This window comes from Mesocricetus auratus, unplaced genomic scaffold (genome assembly GCF_017639785.1).
Source record: "Mesocricetus auratus isolate SY011 unplaced genomic scaffold, BCM_Maur_2.0 Super-Scaffold_100015, whole genome shotgun sequence".
Classification (NCBI taxonomy): domain Eukaryota; kingdom Metazoa; phylum Chordata; class Mammalia; order Rodentia; family Cricetidae; genus Mesocricetus; species Mesocricetus auratus.
The window spans coordinates 8800562-8821847 of NW_024429198.1; positions in this window are offsets into that span (position 1 = coordinate 8800562).

Genomic DNA, 21286 nt, shown 5'->3' on the forward strand with positions numbered 1-21286 from the left:
AGATCTGTGACGATGACACACTCTTCTTGATCAGTGTGATTATATTAGAATGCTCTACTTGGAAATATTGATTTGTCTTTGAAAGCTCACTATGCCACATAAATCTCATGGAAATACCGTAAAGAGCTGTCCCAGAAGGCCACTGTTTCTTTCCCAACAAAGAGAAGCAAAACCAGAGACTCGTTTGTCAAAGTTTCAAACAGAATAGTCCATTTATGAACTGATACTAGATGGCTTCCTATTCTGACATTCATGGGATTTTAAAACAAAGATGCATTTTATGATTAACCTTCAATGCAGAGGATCAAAGAGCTATATTTGTCTCTTTTGACTTACTTCAGCAACCTGGATTTTTTTTTAAAAGGAAAGAACCACCTTCAAGGAGAAAGTATTTGTTATACCTCAAAAATTCAGTTTATATGTGCTGTTGTGCAGAGCAATTCCTTTCTCCCCTTGCTTAATAGCCAAGTGATCATTTGTTTTGGAGATTCAGTGAAGCTTTGGAAGATTCAGCAACACACGGAACAAGAGCATTTCTGAGTATTTTGCTTCTATTGCTTAGCACAGGGAAAATAGACTTCAATGAATTATAAACTAATTGAGAAATATTGATCAGAAGTTCCTTACTTGCTCTGTATTCTGGGACACATAAGTTCAGTTTCCCAACTTCAAGAGCTGCAATGAAAATGATATTTGTGCTAAGTTTCACTTTCTCTTTGGAACTGGGTGACCTTGGAAAATTTCCCAAGTTAATTTTTTTCCGGGGGGGGATCGCTTTGGTAAAGCGACTATTGTTCTTTCTACATTGTTAGGGAGGAAGCATCGAAATATAGATTCTCACCTGTCCAGGATGATGGGCGTTGAGCTGATATGACTTGGTAAGTCCCTTACTTCCTGGTTATGACAGGTATGCGATTAACCTTCTGTGCCTCAGTTTTCTCACCTGTGAAGTAGGCCTAATGGTATATCCTACCTCAAGAGGTCATTTTAAAGAAGATGAAATAATTTACAAACATAGCTTCAGTTTACTTACAAATGTGAAGAAACATCACTTAACCATGAAAATAAACGATATCATTGAACTAGCTTTGTTATACTACTCCCCTAATAAATAAGACAAACATTTGAAGGGAAATTAAATTCACAAGTTAAAACTATGGGCAAGATATATTGAAACAAATTTAAATTATTTGAAAGGCATATATTTTAAATATCTACATTAATTTGCATATACAAATATATTTATACAAGTCATAAAATATTTTTATTCTTAGTTAAAATTTCACAGACACTTTAAATAACAACCTGATATTTATTTACCAAGATTTTGTATTATCATCATATTTCTGTTTCACATGCAAAAGCATTTCTAAATAAAGAAAATATTTAGTCACGAGTACAAAAGTGGAATAAGATTTAATAATCTCCCCTAGGAACTGATTTTAGGGTTTAAACTATCCTTTTATGAACAGTGCATTAAAAACTCTTAAATCCTTCTTATAATGTCTTCATGTTTAAGCTTCAGTGGAGAAAGAGAGGCGCTTACCAGTCTCTCACTTATTTAAAAATATTCCTGGATTTAAAAGTATTAAGAGCTTTTGCTTGAAGATAGCAGCGTAAAGATAACTGTGCTGAGCTCTGGTTGCTAATACCAGCTGAAAGCAACACGAGTCTAACAAAAAGAGTCTATCTTTAATGAAGCCAGGAGACAGACACAAGTTCTAACTATGAAGAATTGCTTCTAAATATAGGACCATTTGGCCCTGATTCCAGAGGATGCCAAAAATGGATACATGCTGGACAGTCCACATGCACAGGACTGTTCTCCAATAATAGAGCGCAGAGGGCTTTCCCTGTTGTCCCTTAACTGGAAGTCATTAGGTCTACATTCCACCCTGACACACTGCAGACCAGACGGGAATAGAGGGAGAGAAATACATTAACTTTGCAGAAACACACTGGAAGCGTATTGTGGAATAATGACACTGTTAATTACAATGTTGACAATAACTAGAGCCGATCGAAGGTTGCCAAGTGCTTATTCGGTGCCAGGCACTGATTATATGTACCAATTCAGATAATTCTTGTAGTAACCTATGATGAAGATGCTATTTTTACCCCAAGCTTACTAGTCAGTTTCAGGCTTAGAATCCACAGCCAAGCTTATTCTCCTAATTTTCAAGATCTGCCACATTCAGGGAGTCATCTTTGATCAAATGAGAGTAAATGACAGGTCTCCTCACAGACAACTTGAGCAGAGGCCACTGATCTTTGTGCTCATCCCCAAAAGGAGTCCCGTCTTAGTGTTTCTATTGGTATGATAAAACCCCATTATGAAAGTCAACTTTGCAAGGGAAGGATTTATTTCGGCTTACAATTGAAGGATGTCAGGACAAACAGGGCAGGAACCTGGAGTCAGGAGCTGATGCAGAGGCCGTGAAGGAGTGCTGCTTACTGGCTTGTTCTATGATGGACTGTGATGAGGAGCTATGAGCTGAAATAAACCCTTTTCTACCCAAGCTGATTTTAGTCATGGTGTTTTACAACAGAACTAGAAATCCTAACTGATAGAGAAATTGATACCAGGAGTGGGGTGTTGCTGTGACAGACTTGATCCTGTTTGGGGAAGGACTATGGAAGGATTTTTGAACTTTGAGCTGGAAAAGCCATTGAGTGTTCAGAGTGCAATGAGCAATCATGGGAATTAAGAGTTAATGCTGAGAGCAGTGCGGGTGAAGGAGGCCTCGCTTGTGAAATTTTAAAGGGAAGCTTGAAAGCCCCTTAAATACTGTTTGGGGGCTGTTTGATATTGTGAATTAGGAATCACTGAAGTGAAACCTTTGCTTTGTTGGAACAATTGATGCTGGTTAGCTGGAACTGAGAAATTTGCAGTGATTAAAAAATAGGTAAACAAAATCTTCTTGGAAATATTTCCTTAGAGTCAGCATACAGAAGCTGTGGTCCTGAAGGATGCAAGTCTGTGTCTTGTGCTGCCAACCTTATTTGGTAACGTCAAAGAGTTTCACCAAGTAGTACTTGTTTTGAAGACAAGAAGGGGTCACAGAGAGCAGCTGAGGCTTGGCCCTTGGGAGGCTGGAAAAAGCCACTGGGGAAGGTGCAGCCTCAGCTGGAGAAGAAGCCCCAGGATTGAAGGGGCCATGAAGATAATTTGAAGCCTTGACATCATATGATGAGAGTCAGAGTTCCTGAAGAGATTCCTGGTGAAGGTGAAGCCCAGTTGCAGTAAAGATTGGAGCATTTTGGAGACACCAGGATTATGGGATGGCTAGCATCAACAGCAGCAGCTGTGGATTCGAACCAGCTGGATTCTAGGAGACAAGACATGTGTGTTAGAGAAATGGAACTCTTTTGTGCCTAGAGAATCACGACAGTATCCCAGACACTGGATACCAAGTTCTTTACACTGTTGGGGTTTTAGAGAGACTAGAATTTTAGAGAAACTTCGAAGGAGACTTCAGATGTTTTGGAGAATAAATGAAAACAAAAGGAAAGAGGACAGTGTGTATCAGAAGATGAATTAAACCACAACGTGAGCTTTAAACAGAAAGCAATGTAGCCAGCATCAATTGTTCCAACAAAGCAAAGGTTTCACTTCTATGATTCCTAATTCACAATATCAAACAGCCTCCGAACAGTATTTAAGGGGCTCTCAAACTTGCCTTTGAGACTTCACACTTCCTAAAACATTTCAATTTTTTTTTCTGTTTTTTAAACCACCACAAAGAAGACTTGATTCTGTGAACTGGGGGTGCAGAGCAGGCCCTAGTGTCTTAGGGTAATTGTTATGAGTGTTGTTGGGTATCAAGAATAAAGAAACTGGGGTGTAGGTGGGGGGTGTGTGGAGGAGGAGAATGTTGCTCAGCACACATAAAGGCCTGGGTTTGATTCCTGGTGCTATATAAAATGTGCTAATCCTGGTAATCCTGAGAGGTAGAAGCAAGAGAATCTGAAGGTCAAGGGCATCTTTGGTGACAATGGTTGGGCTGCATGAGACCCTTTCTCAGAATGGGGGGGGAGAAGGAACCTGATTATAGACTTTGCGGTTAAAATAGTACCAGTTACATAGTAGACACCTCTTTAGTACTTTCTGGGTAAGTGAGCAAAGTCACTTAGACTGTGGAAAAGTCAAATCAGTGTTACGTTTCATAGCAAGAATGCTGGGAGATGACATGGTAACCCTTACAAAGCCTTTAGGGAAGTAAAGGGTGTTCTGGGATCTTCATACTCTGTTGAATATCATTCAGACAGAGAAAACAGATTTTTTGGCACACAAAACAAATAAAAAATGTGATACATATTAGTTTTTGGCAAAAATGATCTATTTGGTTATGGAATCCAGCAAAGTATGTGATGGGGGACTGAATAAAAACAAAGAGGACAGGAATAGGAAATTTGAATACTGATGTGAGCACTGAAATGCTTTAGATATAGCACCAAGACTGAGCAACAGGAAATTAGGAGTTTAGACAAGAATGCAAAGGTTATAAATTGTAACAGCACAGAAATAATGATCTAACACAACAGTTGCCAGGTCAGCAGGAAGTGCTGATGGGAGGAAGTGTACATGTCCCTGCGTCTCCGTCTTCATTGTGGCATTTCAGAAATTATAGTGCTGATAACTCAACTGATGAATGCTTAAGTACATTATTTTAGTGCAGAAAGATAATACCAGGATAATTTAACATAGCTATATAACAAACCACACCAGTGTATATGGGGGGATGTGTAAATTTGAGAGAATGGGTCCATAAGATATTTTCCTGGTCAAGAAAGTTTATAGGCACTGTTTAAAGCTGATTAATAAATTTTAAAAGTAGATTAAATGTATTATTCAAAAGCATAAAATTTAAAACTAGAAATTTATCACAAACATAAAGCTACCCACAAAACAAAACAGAGGAACCCAGATCACACAGTAAAATATAGAAAAGTATTAAAAGCATAAAATATAAAGTGAAAGGTAGAACTAAGACCAAAGGGATTATCAGTCTGGTAGGTATAAGCCAAATAAGCAACCTTTCTAATGTAAGGGAGAGAGCTGCCTCTACTCCATATTGTTTAGAAACAACTCCATAAGAAATACTAAAGGAATGCATCTCACAGAGGCTCAGTAAGGGAGAAAATTAAAAGTGGGGAACTAGGCAGACGGCTTGGTTAGTAACATGCCTGCCTTGTAAGCATGAAGACCTGAGGTACCTGTGACAGCAGGTATGTAGCTCCAGTCTGCAGTGAAAATGGTGAGGGGAGTTGGGTGGTGATGCCCAGGAGTTGTGGGGGAGGGGTGGTAGTGGGGAATCCTTGGAGCTCATTGGTCAGCCAGCCTAATGAATAGGTAAGTCCAGGTGCAGGGGAAAACCACTGGCTCAAAAACAAGGTGAACAGCCGGGTGTTGGTGGTGCACGCCTTTAATCCCAGCACTCAGGAGGCAGAGGCAGGCGGATCTCAGTGAGTTCGAGGCCAGCCTGGTCTACAGAGCGAGTTCCAGGACAGCCTCCAAAACAATACAGAGAAACCCTGTCTCGAGAACCAATAAATAAATAAATAAATAAATAAAAAACAATGTGGACAACACCCAAGGTTGACTCGTGTACACATACCCGTACAGACTTACCTTCAATGTATACATATATGCCACATACACATTTACAAATGGCTACATACAATAAATCGGAGGTGGATAATCCCCACCCCCACACACAATGAAGGAAGAGTATTCGAAGATTTTTATTGTAGAAATATTCCATTAATTGAATAGGTTTATTCCTAGACATCAGAAAAAAAACAAAACAAAAACTATTTTTAAGAGCATTACTTTCCTGCTCTCTTTCTCAGCATTCCTATTGAAACATAGAAAAACTATTAATTTTTGTGTGTGGTTTTTATCTTGATGCTTTGCTGAAAGTACTTATCTAGTCTAAGTAGTGTGGTGGAGTTTGTTATATATAGCATGTATTATATTGGCATTTACTTCTGTTACTAGGGTTTTTATCATGAAGGAATGGTGGACTCCATAAAACACTTTTTCTGCATTGATTAAGATGATCATGTGATAACGTGTCCATGGCTCTATTAATGTCACATTTCACTGGTTTGCAAACATCAAATTCTCCTTGTGTCTGTACCATGAAGTCTACTTGGTCATGGTGAATGGTCTTTTTGCTATGCAGTTGAATTCCATTTGCATTCCTATTTATTATTTTTTTATTTATTTTTCAGTTTAAATTTAGATAAGAAACAAGGTTGCTTCACAAGTCAGTTCCAGGTCCCTCTCCCTTTCCCTCCCCTCCTCCCGTACCCTCCCCCCAACCCCCCCATTATCCCCTCATTTCCCCAGGGAGGGTGAGGCCCTCCATGGGGGTGTCCATAGTCTGTCATTTCATATAGGGCAGGGCCTAGACCCTTCCCCAAGAGTTCAGGGTGAGAGTGCACCTCACATTGTTCGATGGGAGTCCAAAGTCTGTGTGTATACTTGGGATGGGTACTGATCTGCTGCCCAAGGCTCAGTAGATTACCTAGGCCTCCTCACTGACACCCACATTCAGGGGGTCTTGATCAGTCCCATGCTGGATTCCCAGGCTGATGCCAGGGATTCAAGAGTTAATCTTTGTCAGGTCAGCTGTTTCTGGGGGTTAAACCAGCCCAGTCTTAATCCCTTTGGTCATCAGTCCTCCCTCTCTTGTTACTGGCTTTCTTGAGTTCAGCTCAGTGCTTAGCTGTGGGGAGTCTGCCTCTTCTTCGATCAGCCACTGAATGAAGTTTCTGTTTCCCAGACTCTCTGGCCATGGGATTGTAGGCTGGCACTCCCCAGATCTATGTCTAAAATCCATATATGAGAGAGTACATGCCATGTTTCTCTTTTTGTGACTGGGTTACCTCACTCAGGATTCCATTGTTTTTTTCTGCTGAATAGTACTCCATTGTGTAAATGTACCACATTTTCTCTATCCACTCTTCGGTTGAGGGACATCTAGGTTGCTTCCAAGTTCTGGCTATTACAAATATGCATTCCTATTTATAGGCCCATGATTGTGGCTGTGTCTTTATCCAGTTTTGGTATGAGGGTAATACTAGCTTTGTAAAATATGTGTGGTATTATTCTTTGCTGTTCTAATGTGTGTTTGAGGATCATTGATGTTAATTCTTTTTGAAAGGCCTAGTAGAATTCAGCAATGAAATCATCTGAATCTAGGCTTTTTAGTTTTTAGCTGGAGATGGCTAATATCATTGCTTGCTATAGATCAGTTTATGTTGCTATCGCCTTTTGGTTTAATTTTGGTATGACACATACATGCTTGGAAATCTACTCATTTCTTTTGGAATTCCCAGCTTGTTGAAATATAGGTTTTCAATATGGATTTTGTTAGAATTTGTTGTAACAGCCACCTCCTTGCCTTTAAGGTGTTATTTTTTTGTCTTTTCTCTTTTTGGTTAGTTTGCTAAGACTTGCCAATCTCAAAGTAACAATCCTTTGTTTCATCAGTTTTTTGTATTATTCTTTCATTTGCATCTCATTATCTCTTTCTCTGATCCTTATTATTTCTTTTTATCTATTGATTTTAGTGTTGCCTTATTCTTGTTTTTCTAGTACTTTGAGATACGTTATTAGTTTTTATTTGGGATTTCTTTGATATTTTAATGTAGGCATTTGTAGCTGTGAACACTTAGAACTATTCCATTTTATTCTGAATGTTCTTGTATGTTTGCATTTGTGTTTTCATTCAATTCTAGGAATTTTAAGATCTCCATTCTGATTTATTCAGTGACTCATTCATCATTCAATATTGTGTTGTTCCAATTCCATGAGTTTGTGGGTGTTCCTAGTTTCTTTTGCTGTTGAACTTTAGTTGAATTTCATTGCAACCAGATAAAAGAGTTTATTTAAAATTTCTTGTATTTGTTAAGATTTTCTTTTGTATTTATTTATTATTATTATTAGTGTGTGTGTGTGTGTTATAGCATACACATGCATGTCAAAGGACAATTTATAGGAGTCAATTCTCTCCTCCAATTATGTGGGACTGAGAATTGAACCAGTGGATTGTCAGGCTTGGTAAGTGCCTTTATGCACTGAGCTATGTCACTATTGCAAGACTGCCTTTGTGTCCTAAAATGTAACCTAGAGAAAGTTCCAGGTGCTTCTGAGAAAAACGTATATTCTGAGATGATTGGGTGGAATATTCTGTAGATGTCTGTTCGACTTTCTAGATTTATGTCACTGAACTCTGATTTTTTTGTTAATTATATTTATTGATTTATTTTTTGTTGGGAAGTCAGTAATTTATTATTGTATTGAGCTATATCCTTTCAATTTTATTCAGTCTGTTTATTTTTACAAAATCATTTTTATGTTTAGTGCATGCATGTTTAGAATGATAACACCCCTTTCATGGATTATTTACTTAATATGAAGTGACCTTGTTTTTTTCCCTTGGATAAATTTGGTTTGAAGTTTATTTTGTCTGATATTAACATGGCTATTCCTGCTTACTTTCAGATTTCATTTACTTGGAATGTCTTTTTGCCTATTTCACTCAAAGGTTCTGTTTGTCATTGTCACTGAGGAGGATTCCTTGTAGGTGGGTTCTGTTTTTGCTAGTCTGTGTCTTTTGATTGGAAATTTGAGACCAGTAACTAAATCTTAGAGTCATTATTGAAAGGTACATATTAATTCCTGTCATGTTGTCTTTTTGGTCATGTTTGGTATTTCCCTATTTCTTGTTTGCTTCTTTAGTATTCTATGTAGTATTTCTGGTGCCTCATGGGTGCTTATTTTTCCTCTTGAGTGTGTAGGATTCCATCACTTAACCTCTGCAATGGAACAGTTATGGTATGGCATGTACTAAGACATTTGTTACTAAGGGCTGGAATGGGAAGGAAATAAGGTGAGTAACACTATCAAGGAGTATTATAGGAAAAGACAGAAAGACAGAAGGAAAAGTAAATACAGGAGGGAATAATAAATATGGGAGAATATAGGGGCGTTTGGGCCAAAGTAAAATAAAAAGAGAAAGGCTTAAAAATGCAATAATACAATTTTAACACTCAGGAGGCTGAGACAAGGAATTTTTTGAGAGACCTCAACACAAATAAACTAAAATAAAATAAGAGAGGTCTGGAAAGACAGTTTAATATGTAAGACACTTGCCACACAGATATGATGACCTGAGTTCAAAGCCCCAGAACCCATGTCAAGACAGACATAGTAACATGATCTCAGCTCTCTTATGGAGGAATGAGAGGTGGATACAGGAGAATCCCTGGCAGCTTGTGGGTCAGCTAGCCTGGTGTGTGCAGCAATGAACAATAGACACTGTCTTAAACAAGGTGAAAGGCCAGAATTGACAATTTAGGTTGTTCTTAGATCCCACAGATGCACTAAGTTACACTTGTCCTCACATTGATCTATGTAGATGCATACATATACACATACATGGACACACGCTGTACAGATTCACACAGATATTAAAAATGGTGAAAAGTGAAGTACCATTCTGTGTGCAAAATAAAAATTAGATATTAAGTAGCATCTGTTTTGATGCAGTTACTCTCAAGAGTACTGGTGCAGAATGTCTGTAGGACATCACTTGCCCAAGGCTAGTGCAGATCCCGTCTCTGCTCTGTTGCCTTTCCTTCTTTGATCTTTGGGGATTCTTTTCATGAGAGTCTGATGAGAGAAGATGTGTGATTGTGATGGTTAGTTTTGTCAACTTGAACTTGACACAGTTTAGAATCACCTGGAAAGAGAATGTCAATTAGGAGTTATCCAGATCAGGTTGACCTGTGAGGGAATTGTTTCTATTACATCAATTGATGTGGGGAGGCCCAGAACACTTTAGGTGGGGCCATTCCCTAGGTTTGTGTAATGGACTGTCTAAAAGCTGAGTAGTTACACACACACATTCATTTTCCCTTGCTTTTGACTGGATATCACTAGGTGATTCAAGTTCCTGCCTTGACTTCCCTGTAGTGATGGTCTGGAAATGAAAGTTGAGTAACACATTTCTCCCTTAAGGGAGGGGAAATACCTTGTTTTTGCCAGGATATTTTATCACAGCAATAGAAATGAGATGAAAACAGTGTTACTACACAAACATCCAGTGTTGATCTTTGTGATGTGTACCCCATAATCAGAAGGTCTGGTTTGTGAGATGAACATTGTATATTTTAATTAGAAATGCCTTTCAGTCTCTGGATACTGGAAAGGGCTCCTGGAAACCTTTCCCCTGAGTCCATCATAAGTAGTTGCTACTGCTTGCCACTTTTCCAGGGTACTAATGTACTTCATTCTAGTCTGTGGCTTATAGCTCCCACTGCAGGGAGCACTTGCCTCAGAGCTCATTCCTCTAGATACAAGTGCTCTAGTCCTAGGTCTCATGGCAACCTCCTAACAACCCAGATTATTGTCAAGGCTATTTGTATGTGTCCACAAACTGATGCTAAGGCCCCATTACTGAAAACAGCACCTATGCAACTCTTTGAACATGGAGAAGTTGAGCTGATAACTATTTACCTACCTAGAGCCTTCACCCCTGTGTTATTCACAGTGCTAGGAAATTCTCTGCATACTACCAGAGGAGAAAGGTAAACAATAACCCAGCTCCAAACCCTTGAACCTACAAGAGATACACGGGTGCAAGATACACGGGGGCAATAATGGCACAAAGTCAACCAATATCTGGTATGAATTAAAGCCCACTCCATGAAATGGAATCCATACTCAATGCTACTTGGGTGGCTAAGAATCTGAGATTCGATAGACCAGGGACCTAGGTGAAAACAAAATAATACTGTTATGCTAAAGCAATGGTTCTTAACCTGTGGGTTTCGACCCCACCCCTTTTGGGGTCATATATCAGTTATCCTGCATATCAGATATTTACATTATGATTTATAATAGTAGCAAAATGATTCCTAATGGCATTCTTGTATACTCAGCCATCATCAGAGAAGCTTCCTCCTGCAGCAGATGGGACCAAATACAGAGACCCACAGCCAGACAATGATGGAGGAAGTCCTTTTTTGTGTATATGTTTGTCTTATTGGTTGATAAATAAAGCACTGTTGGCCAACAGGGAAGCAAAATAGGTGGGACTAGGAGTCCAGGAGGATTCTGGGAAATGTAGTCAAGGGTGGAGAGTCACCATGTAATCCTGGGAAGAGAGGAGGCATGAGACTGGCGTCTTCGGTAAGATAAGACCATATATATATATATATATATATATATATATATTAGTAGTCATGGGTTAATACTTAAGACAGAACTAGCCAGTGAGAATCCCTGGATACTGACCAACAGCATTACAACTAATAGAGTCTCTGTGCGTTATTTGGGGTTGACACAGCTCTGGGACCAGGCTGGCGGGAAGAATGCTCGTAACAAGACAATATGCAGAGAATGAGAGACCTTGGAGCACTAGCCCTAAAAGGGATGTCTTCATCAAATCATTCCCCTCATGTCAAGGAGCTCTGTGGAAGAGAAGGCAAAAGGAGTGTAATAGAGGACCAAGGAATCAAGGTCTTCAAGGCACAGTGGGTCTGGTGCACATATGAATTCACAGACTGTGGCAACATGCACAGGGTATGCAAGAGGGGATGTGGGCTTATGCTCCCATCCCTAATCCAGAAGCTATCTCCAATTGATATCCACTAGCAAATGAAAAATTCATTTTCTCCAAGGGAGTCTCACTTTGGAAACATGCTGAACAGTAGATGGCCAACACAAAACTAACTCAGTGGCATTTTTGGAGACTCTCTGTCTCATAATGTTAAGTCAGGGTACTATTTTCTTTTTTATCTGCAGATCCTTTGTGTGTACAGCTTCTGGTTTTGTGGCTTCTGGGATTCCTGAGTGTGTGAATATGTGTGTCGGCATCTATATGCACTCCTTGTGCTGTTTCTTTTGCTCTCTTTCTTGTTTGGTTGTTTTGTCATATTACAATTTGTTCATTTTTTATTTATTTTATTCTTTTTATTCTTCATATGTTTTGCTGTTTTCCAAGGTGAGACAGAAAGGGTGGGGATCCTGATGGGAGGGAACTGGAAGGAATAGGGGGAGGGGAAACGGTAATCAAAATATATGGTATGGAAAAAGTCTATTTGCAATAAAAGGAAGAGTTCCATTTCTTTCTTTGCTGCTGAAACTAGTTTTTTTTGTTTTTGTTTTTTGTTTTCCTTTATCACCAACCTCTTTGGAAAGGAACTAACTAGTCTTGACTCATCCCTTGGAGATGGTAGCAGTGGGAACATGGATGCCATCTGCCATCTCCAGTATCAGCTCATTGTTTTCCTGAAGTTGTTTTAAAAGTAACCATATCTATGGTAATTTTACCACAGCAATAGAAAATTCATATGTAAGCAGTGCTTAGTAGCTTAATACAGCTCAAGGAAATGTTTGGTGATAAATTTGGGATAGAAAGGGATCATAGAATATTAGAAAATATTTTAAACCATTGACTAATCTATAATAAAACAATTCTTTTTTGGGGGGTTTATGAGACAGGGTTTCTCTGTATTGTTTTGGAGGCTGTGGGTCCAGCCTGGCCTCGAACTCACAGAGATCCGCCTGCCTCTGCTTCTCAAGTGCTGGGATTAAAGGCATGCACCACTGCCGCCCAGCAACAATTCTTACCTTTTAGATTTACGTATTTGTGCTGTGTGTGCATCCAAAGTTGATATGCCTTATTCAACAGATTTTTCACTCTATTCAAGCAGGGTTTTTGTCTAGCCCAGAACTCATCAATTTTGTGTACAATGCTATCCAGCCTTTCCCAGGGATGCCTGTCTCTGCATCATGAGTGCAAATATAGGGATTACTCTGTGAGTTCTAGGGATCTGAATTCTGGTCCTCACACTTGTGAAGCAACTGCTTTACCCACTGAGTCTTGTCCCTAGCCATAAATCAATTCTTCCTTCAAGCATGCACACCATACCAACAGTCACTAAGCAGATGGAGTTGGTGTTTGCTCCATCAGTCAAAACACACACACACACATACACACACACACCTCTATAATAACCCACTGCATCCATGCCAGACTTAATTGTTTACATTGCTCTTGTTTTGAACTTTCTGAATCCTTAATTTGATTATGTCACTTGTCTACTTCAGCCCCTTCAAGGACATGTTATAAGCCTTTAGAAGGAAATCCAAACACCTTGTCATGTTATTTTTGACTCAAAGTCCTCCCAATCTTACTGCCAGCTTATGTCATCCTTACTTACTTGCCTTTACTGCAGTGAGGTCCCTGTTGTCATCTCTTTTTCCTCAGAACACAACTCCGCCAGCTGTGTCTGCAAAACTGCCATTTATCCTTAAAAGTCAATTCAATCACGATTTCTCCTAAGAAATATTTAAGTATTTACACACCAATATTTTACTTTCAGAATCCTTTTCAGTCTTAGATCATTGGGTGATGTATGGACTTTTTTTTCTCCATTATTACTGAAAGACTGTGACAACTATTTCCAGGAATTAAAGGACCTAGGTTTATAAATGTTTATGTAGTTCTGTATCAGGAAGGGTCTGGTCTAGAATCCAAAGTATAACCTGACATTAATCTTTGTCTTGGTATATAGCTGTCTTTGGAGAAGAGATGAGATAATTTGCACAGAGAATACTGTGAGAATTTCCTTCGTGTAGTAGTGGATGGGGGCTTGTGGTGTTTGAACGAAAATGCCCCCCAAAAGGAGTGGCACTGTTAGGAAGTGTGGATTAATTGGAGTAGGTATGGCTTTGATGGAGGAAGCGTGTCACTGTGGCGGCAGGCTTTGAGGCCTCATATGTGCTCAAACCATGCCCAGTGAGACAGGCCACTTCCTGGTGTCTGTGGGTCAAGATGGAGAACTCTCAGCTCCTTCTCCAGCACCACGTCTGCCTGCACGCTGCCATGCTTCCTACCACGATGATAATGGACTAAACCTCTGAACTGTATGTGAGCTACTACAATGAAATGTTTTCCTTTATAAGAGTTGCTGTGGTCATGGTGTCTCTTCACAGCAATAGAGACCCTAACACGGGGCTTAAGGTAGACACTCACAACGGGCCAGAGAGCAGAGAATAAGTGACTGTGGAATTGCCAGTCACAAATCAGACATCTGTGTTACCACTCTTAACCAAGGCTCAGGGACCATCACTATAGAGGGAAGCAGAAACGTTGTAAGAACCAGAAACTGGTGGGGAGCAGAGAAAAACGGGTTTCTGAACACACCAGGACCGCTTTGCTGTTGAACTCCCTGCAGCTGTGGTTGCCTGCACACAACCCGAAAAGATCAAACCACATAACACTCTGGGTCCAGCTGAACGGCTATTGAAGATTGATGGCTTCTAGAGGAGGAAGAGTCATTTTTCTTTAAGGGTTTGGGCCAGTGGAGAGCCCCGTCCGTACCTATGAGTACATGGGCAGTACAAACTGGAATCCATGGGTTATTAAAAAAAAAAGGACATGAAATGGGGACGGGGTGGGGTAAAGTAGGATGTGGGAGGAGTGGGAGGAGACATTCTATGCATGTTTGAAATTCCCAGAGGTTTAAATATTATATTAAGAAATCACGAGTAAACAAAGAGAAGCACTCCAAGTGCTCGTCTGTGGGAGCGTTTGTATCCCGCAGCACCTGACAGAAGTGAACAATAACAACACAGGACAGGTGGTGATTGTTAGCATCACCAGGTTCATGCAGGCTTCAGGTGTCAGGGCTCTCGGCTGTACAGTGTTAGCAATTCTCATAGGCGCCTGAGAGCCTTGGGCCCTAGAGCCGTGGCTCCCAATCTCCCTAATGCTGGGGCCTTTTAATACAGTTCCTTATATGGTAGTGACCCCCAACCATAAAATTATTTTTGTTGCAACTTGATAAATGTAACTTTGCTACTGTTCTGAATCATAATGTAACCTATTGTGTTTCCCGATGGTCTTAGGTGGTAGGGTGGTTTGAATGTAATTGGCTCCATATGCTCATTGGGTGTGGCTTTGTTGGAGGGAGCCTAGGGGTGGGCTTTGAGGTCTCCTCCTCCTATTCTTCTTCACTTCTGGTGATTTCTTCTCTTCCTCTGTTCCTTGCCTTCTTTCTGGAACTGTTTAGCTCTGTCTTGTTGTGATGGCTGCTGTCACAGTTGCTAGCATGTCTGCCTCTCTCACTCGTGCTGCTGCTGTTAGCCACTGGTCTGCTGGTTCTGCTGATTCTTATCCGCCAGACAAGCTTGTCACCATGCCCAATTCACAGCTCGGCCCTCTCACCGCTCCACCTGTCGCCTGCTCCCCTTCTCTGGCCATGTAAGCAGGCTGTTCACCTCATTTGATGAAGTGGAGGGGAGCCATCCTCCAGTCCTCTCTCTCTTGATGTTAGACTATTAGCCCAGTGAAAGGCCTCTTTCAGGCGGCCGTCTCTTGTCCACCTTTAGTGGAGAGGGCTGTGCTGGTAAAGCGAAGAAAGAAGCAGCATGGATGGTTAGTGGTGATGGGCAGGAGAAGAGCAGCAGCTTCAGTGACTGAAGAGCAGTTGGTACCCAAAGCCGCAAGAGCATTGTGATGAAGCTGCACCAGCAGGGGGCGCAGCGGAGGTCATTATATAATTTCCTTATGACACGGGGTGTTAAAAACGGCTGGAGATGCATTAAGCATGATCTGTCTGCTCATTTGACTGACAGTTCTTTCTTTTCTCTCAAGCATCCAGGGAAGGTGGGAGTGTCCAAAAGTCACCAGTGAAGGAGTCAAATTGCCCCACCCCCAATGTCCTTGCTTGCTGACAGGAAAGCAAACACTAGAGGGGCTGTTTACTGTAAGAACAGTATTCTCACAGTACTTCACATCTGCCCATCTGCTGCTGTCTCGCATCTGCTTTGCTAAGGCATGTCCCTTTATAGGAGCAGTTTTTTTCTCTTTGGAGACTATCTTCCCACATACCCATGAGGCAGAGAATTCTTTTTTTTTTTATCTTGTACTCCATTTTTTTTTATTTTAAATAGCTTGTTTTACATGTCAATCCCAGTTCCCTCTCCCTCCACTCCTCCCGCACTCCCCTTCCCCCCCACCCTCCCACCCTATTGCCAAATCCTTCCACATAGGGGATATCAGAGTCTGTCATTTTACTCTGGGTAGGGTCCAGGCACTCCCCTAAGAGTCCAGGCTGAGAGAGCATCCCTCTTTGTGCTATAGGCACACGAAGACTGTTTGTATACTAGGGATAGACACTGATCCACAGCTCAGGGCCCCATAGGTTGCCCAGGTCTTCTTGCTGACACTCACATTTGGGGGGGTCCAGATCAGTCCCATGCTGGCCTCCCCACTGTCAGTCTGGGGTCCAAGAGCTCTCCCCTGTTCAGATCAGCTGTCTCTGCTGGTTTTGCCAGCCCATTCTTTGCCAATTTGCTCATCACTCCTCTCTCTCTGTCACTGGGTTTCTTGGGTTCAGTTCAGTGATTAATTGTGTGTTTGCCTCTGTTTCCATCAGTCACAGGATGAAGGCTCCCGGATGGTTATAGACATCAAGTTCATTATCAGGAATGGGCATTCGAGGTGGTCTCTCCACTATTGCTTAGCTTGCCAATTGGTGTTATCCCTTTAGATCACTCGAGGTCGCTCTGGTGCCTGATCTGTATTCGATCCTATGATTCCCTCTTCCCCCTATTCTACCCCCACCCCCTCAAATTCCTTTTCCCCCATGACCAACTCTCATCCTCTTCTCCCCCTCTCTTCTTCCCAGGTCCCACTCCCCCCCCACTCCTCGCCGTGTTCCCCATCCATTCAGGGGATCTTGTCTCCATCCTCTTCTCTTGGGTACTATGCATATATGCATATCTTTTAGGTTCTTTCTTGTTTCCCAGACTCTCTATCAGTGGAAGTGCAAACTGGCACTATCCTGATCCATGTCTAAAATCCATATATGAGTGAGTACATACCATGTTTGTCTTTTTGCGACTGGGTTACCTCACTCAGGATGGTTTCTTCCAGTGCTATCCATTTCCCTGCGAATTTCAAGATTCCATTGTTTTTTTCTGCTGAGTAATACTCCATTGTGTAAATGTACCACATTTTCTCTATCCACTCTTCAGTTGAGGGGCATCTAGGTTGAAACAGAGAATTCTTAAAGAGACAGAAGTGTGAACGAGCTTGGCTGCTCTTGACCTACCCCGGCGTTTTATTTCAGGAGATGGTTCTTCACCTCAAAGCAATCATTTTTCTCTGCTGCGCAAATTTCAGACACTAGAACAGTCTTATTAGGGTTACGATTGTTGTTATGAAACACCACGACCAAAAGCAACTTGAGGCGAAAAGGGGTTATTTTGCTCACAGTTCCACATGACAGGTCATCATCAAAGGCAGTGAGGACAGAAACTCAAGCAGGGCAGGAACCTGGAGGCGGGAGCTGATGCTGAGGCCATGGAGGGTGTTATGCTTCATGGCTTGCTTAGCCGCTTTCTTTTCCAACCCAAGATCACTAGCCCAGGGATGGCACCGCCCACAATAGGCTGGGCCTTCCCCATCAATCACTACGAAAATGTTCTACAGCTGGATCTTATGGAGGGCTTCCCTCCTCTCAGATGACTTTAGCTTGTGCCAAGTTGACCTAAAACTTGCCATCACAAGAACTCGCTCCATCCATGCTACTATGCCAATGGTCAGGAGATGGCTGGGAAAGAGAGCCGATGTGAAGTCCTACACTGGGTTGCTTCTTATTGTGAGGACAGTGGGGGAGTGGGCTGCTTTCCCTTGAAGAGCAGATACTGCTTTAGAATCTAGTAGTGTTTGTCACACCCGAGGTACTTTGTACCTGCTCACCATGGCCAACTTCTTACTCCTTGGTCCTGCAGTTTCTCCATGTTTAAAGTGGGAGGTTGGATGGACGTTCTCACCGAGCAGCCATCTCAACCCATTTCTGTTAATCTATGTTCTGCCATGAGGGTCTTTACTTCTATTCCATTCTGTATGTCTGACTCCCCCATGAATGGCTGGTGAAATTCGTTTTTCTTCTTTCCACAGTCCCCATCTCTGCCCAGAAGTCTGCCTATGCCCTCCTTTTTAGCTATTGGCCATTCAGCTGTTTATTTAAGCTAATCAGGTGCCTTAGGTAGGTGAGGCAAAACATAGACACTTCTTCACACAGTGTAAAACAATATCCTGCAGCACTCCATTGTAGCCATTGTTCTGTATGCTTGCGTCTTCAGTCAGCTATAAACATTTAGAGTCCTACTCTTTGTTTGCCTCAGGTCAGACACTCAGGCTGGTCTTGTACTTGCTATGTAGCTAAGGATGATCTTGAGCTCCTGATGCTCCTGAGTGCTGAGAGCTCTGGGGTGCATTCATGTGCTGGGAATCTAACCCAGAGTCCTGTGCATGGTAGGTAGGCAACCATTTTGTCAATGAGATATAGCTACAGCCTTAAAAAAAAGAGTATTTCACTGACAAAGCTAATGTTAATTGCATTTTTAAGTTCAGGTTTTATGTCCTGCATCTTCCATATATTTTTATTACAATACTTGGTTTTATATTTTGAAAGGATGATGAACTCTGATCATCACACAAGGTGTTTAATTATACTTTATTTTGATAGATGAGAAAATATTTATTGCAGATTGAATGCTAATGTAATTTTGGAAAATTAAATATTATGAAAGATAGAATAAAGATGCTACAACAATACATTTAAGGTATATTGTTTACCTCCAAACTAGAAAACTATCAAAAAATAGAAAATAGACAAAAAATAGACAAACAAGAGGTTAATGACCAAGAGATCACATGTCAAAATATAATTATATGCACATATTTATACTAAATACTATTTTCATGTCAATAAAGCACTTAAATGTTTAATATGTCAGTGATTTCCCTCTAATTACACGAGTTAGTAATTTATATGCTAGAGGAGGGACACTACCAATTTAGACAATTACTCTAAATTTAAAATTTCATCTCAAGTGGGAAAGAATAGCTCTTATGTAGCTTTTTCTCCCTCAGTCCCTGCAAAATTATGCAGAGTTAAAGACTTTGAAATACTTAGAATCATGATTTCATGTATCCAGTTCTGCAACGTGGAAAGGTGGCCTATTAACTTCTCCTTGGGGGCTTATTAGCTTAAGCCACAGAAGAGACTAGTTAGAAAGGCATCCATCTATTATTGGTGGTTAGGAGAATCAAGCAATTTTTTTATTCTAGCAGTCAAGAGTATAAACAAGAATTATTAATGAACAATGCCGAACCATTCTCGGCGTGAAAATATTTAACAATTCTTCTAGGACAAGCGAGGATCCAACTTTCTTTTTATCTGTGCAGAGTGTGGCGGAGAGCCATGTGTGGTGAAGGTGCACAGCACATGCTTTTAGAAACCCTGAATTAATGTGTCCAGAAACAAAGAGAGAGCTGGAGCAAGTGGAGAGCAAAGCTAACATGAATTGTCTGCAGTGTTTCTGAGGATGAGAGTAAATTCAAAAGAAAAGAGTTTGCACAGGTAAAAAGTTACTTGTTTTATTAACCGTCATTTGGAAAGCATCCTTTGAGTCTAAGTCAGGGATATATTTACTTTTCTTTCCCTGGCTGAAACTTCCCAGTGCTGAATTTCAGCTATTGCTTTTTGCTATTCCCTCTTGCTAACAAAATGCTATTCTACTTAAGTAGCCAAACTAAGAAAAACAAAGTTGCCTTTGGACAACTAGCTAAAAGCCTTTCTCGTTCAGCAGGCATTTTAGTTCTGAAACTTTAAAAAAAATGCCTATGTTTTGCAAAAACTGTAGCTGTTTTTCAGACCTGCTAGATGAGTGGCCCCCCACCCCCATCAGTTTTGATTGTGCAGCATCTTTTCATGGTCCACACTAATATCCTACACATCTGCTTGCTCAGCACAGTGGTTCTCCATAGCGTGCATTCGGAAGAGCATTGTCTTTCTCTGTGTGTAGAACACTTGCCCCTCAGGTATTCAACCTTTTCCCCCTGATTAAGAAACCAGCTGCAGTAACACACACACACACACACACACACACACACACACACACACACCTAATGTCTTTCCCTGAGTCACTGTTCAATATTTTACCTAGGGATTTCAAGTTTGGTGAACATATGCTTATCTAAAAACCTAAGGTACAAAAGCTTAGGGAAAGATTACAGTAGTTCCACCTGATGGCTTCAGCCACAGCTTGACATTCCCAAAGAATATTTTTAAAGACAATTTTTCAGACATACACAAATTTACTTATTCTGGCATTCAGTAAATGTTCATTGGGAGCCCATTGTGTATATAACAGTACGTATATTGATGGACCATACAGATGTATGGCTTATTGTATTTACCACGTTAGTGCCATTTCCTAGAGGGCTTTACCAACAAAATTGAAACAAAGAGGGCTGTTTATTGTGAATGTTGATGAACACTGTTCCTTACAAACACCAGGGCCATGATCAGGCATCCCTAGAAGATATGCATGATCCATGGGTAAAAAGGGAGGGTTTGAAGTAAGACTGTTGCATTCAAAAACTAGATCTAAGTCAAATTTGGTTGAGAGTCAATGACAGAAGCATGCATGCCTTCAATTTTTTCCAAGTGCAATGACACCAGCTCACATTGATTGTAGAGGTCATCTGTTTTCTGAGGCCATTGTACAGCTTTAACACTAAGAGGTGTCAATGCAACACAACCATAAGATCTCACAATTAGACAATGGCAGTGTGTGTGGGGGGGGAGTTGCAGGTATCAGAACCTGCTCAGGCTTTAAGAATGTCATTAATTGCCTTTAACACAGAGGCATAAGAATAATCAAATCACTGCTTAAGAGACATGGAAGAGGCTTTTTACCTCTAAAGAAACATGATCTTCTGAATTGTGAGATAGATTCCCAAGAGGGTGAACTTTTTTTTAGCACTGCTGAATCCATCACAGAGTTATTCCATAAAAACCCAGCATTAGCATTTCCTATGTAGTTTTCAAGTTTGATGGAAAGGCAAGTGTCCTTAAATCTTTTAGGTTTTTGGACAAAAGGAGTGATCAAACTTTACTCACAGTAGCCCAGAGAGTGGGGCTACTGTAAACTCACAGACCTGAACACCAAACTGGTCCCTAGGTGAGAACCATTTAATATATCTAACACTGAACGCCATGGCTTAGCAGCTTTGCACATTGTGTGTACAGGTTTCTCCATCACGATCTGGTAACTGTCCAGGACCCATGGCTCGTTGGTGCTGACCAGCTTTGTGGGAGAAGATTGGGTCACAGGTTACTAGCCAAGAAGCAATCTGCATGCAAAATTCTGATTAATTTCTGCTGAGTGAATCAGCTCTGG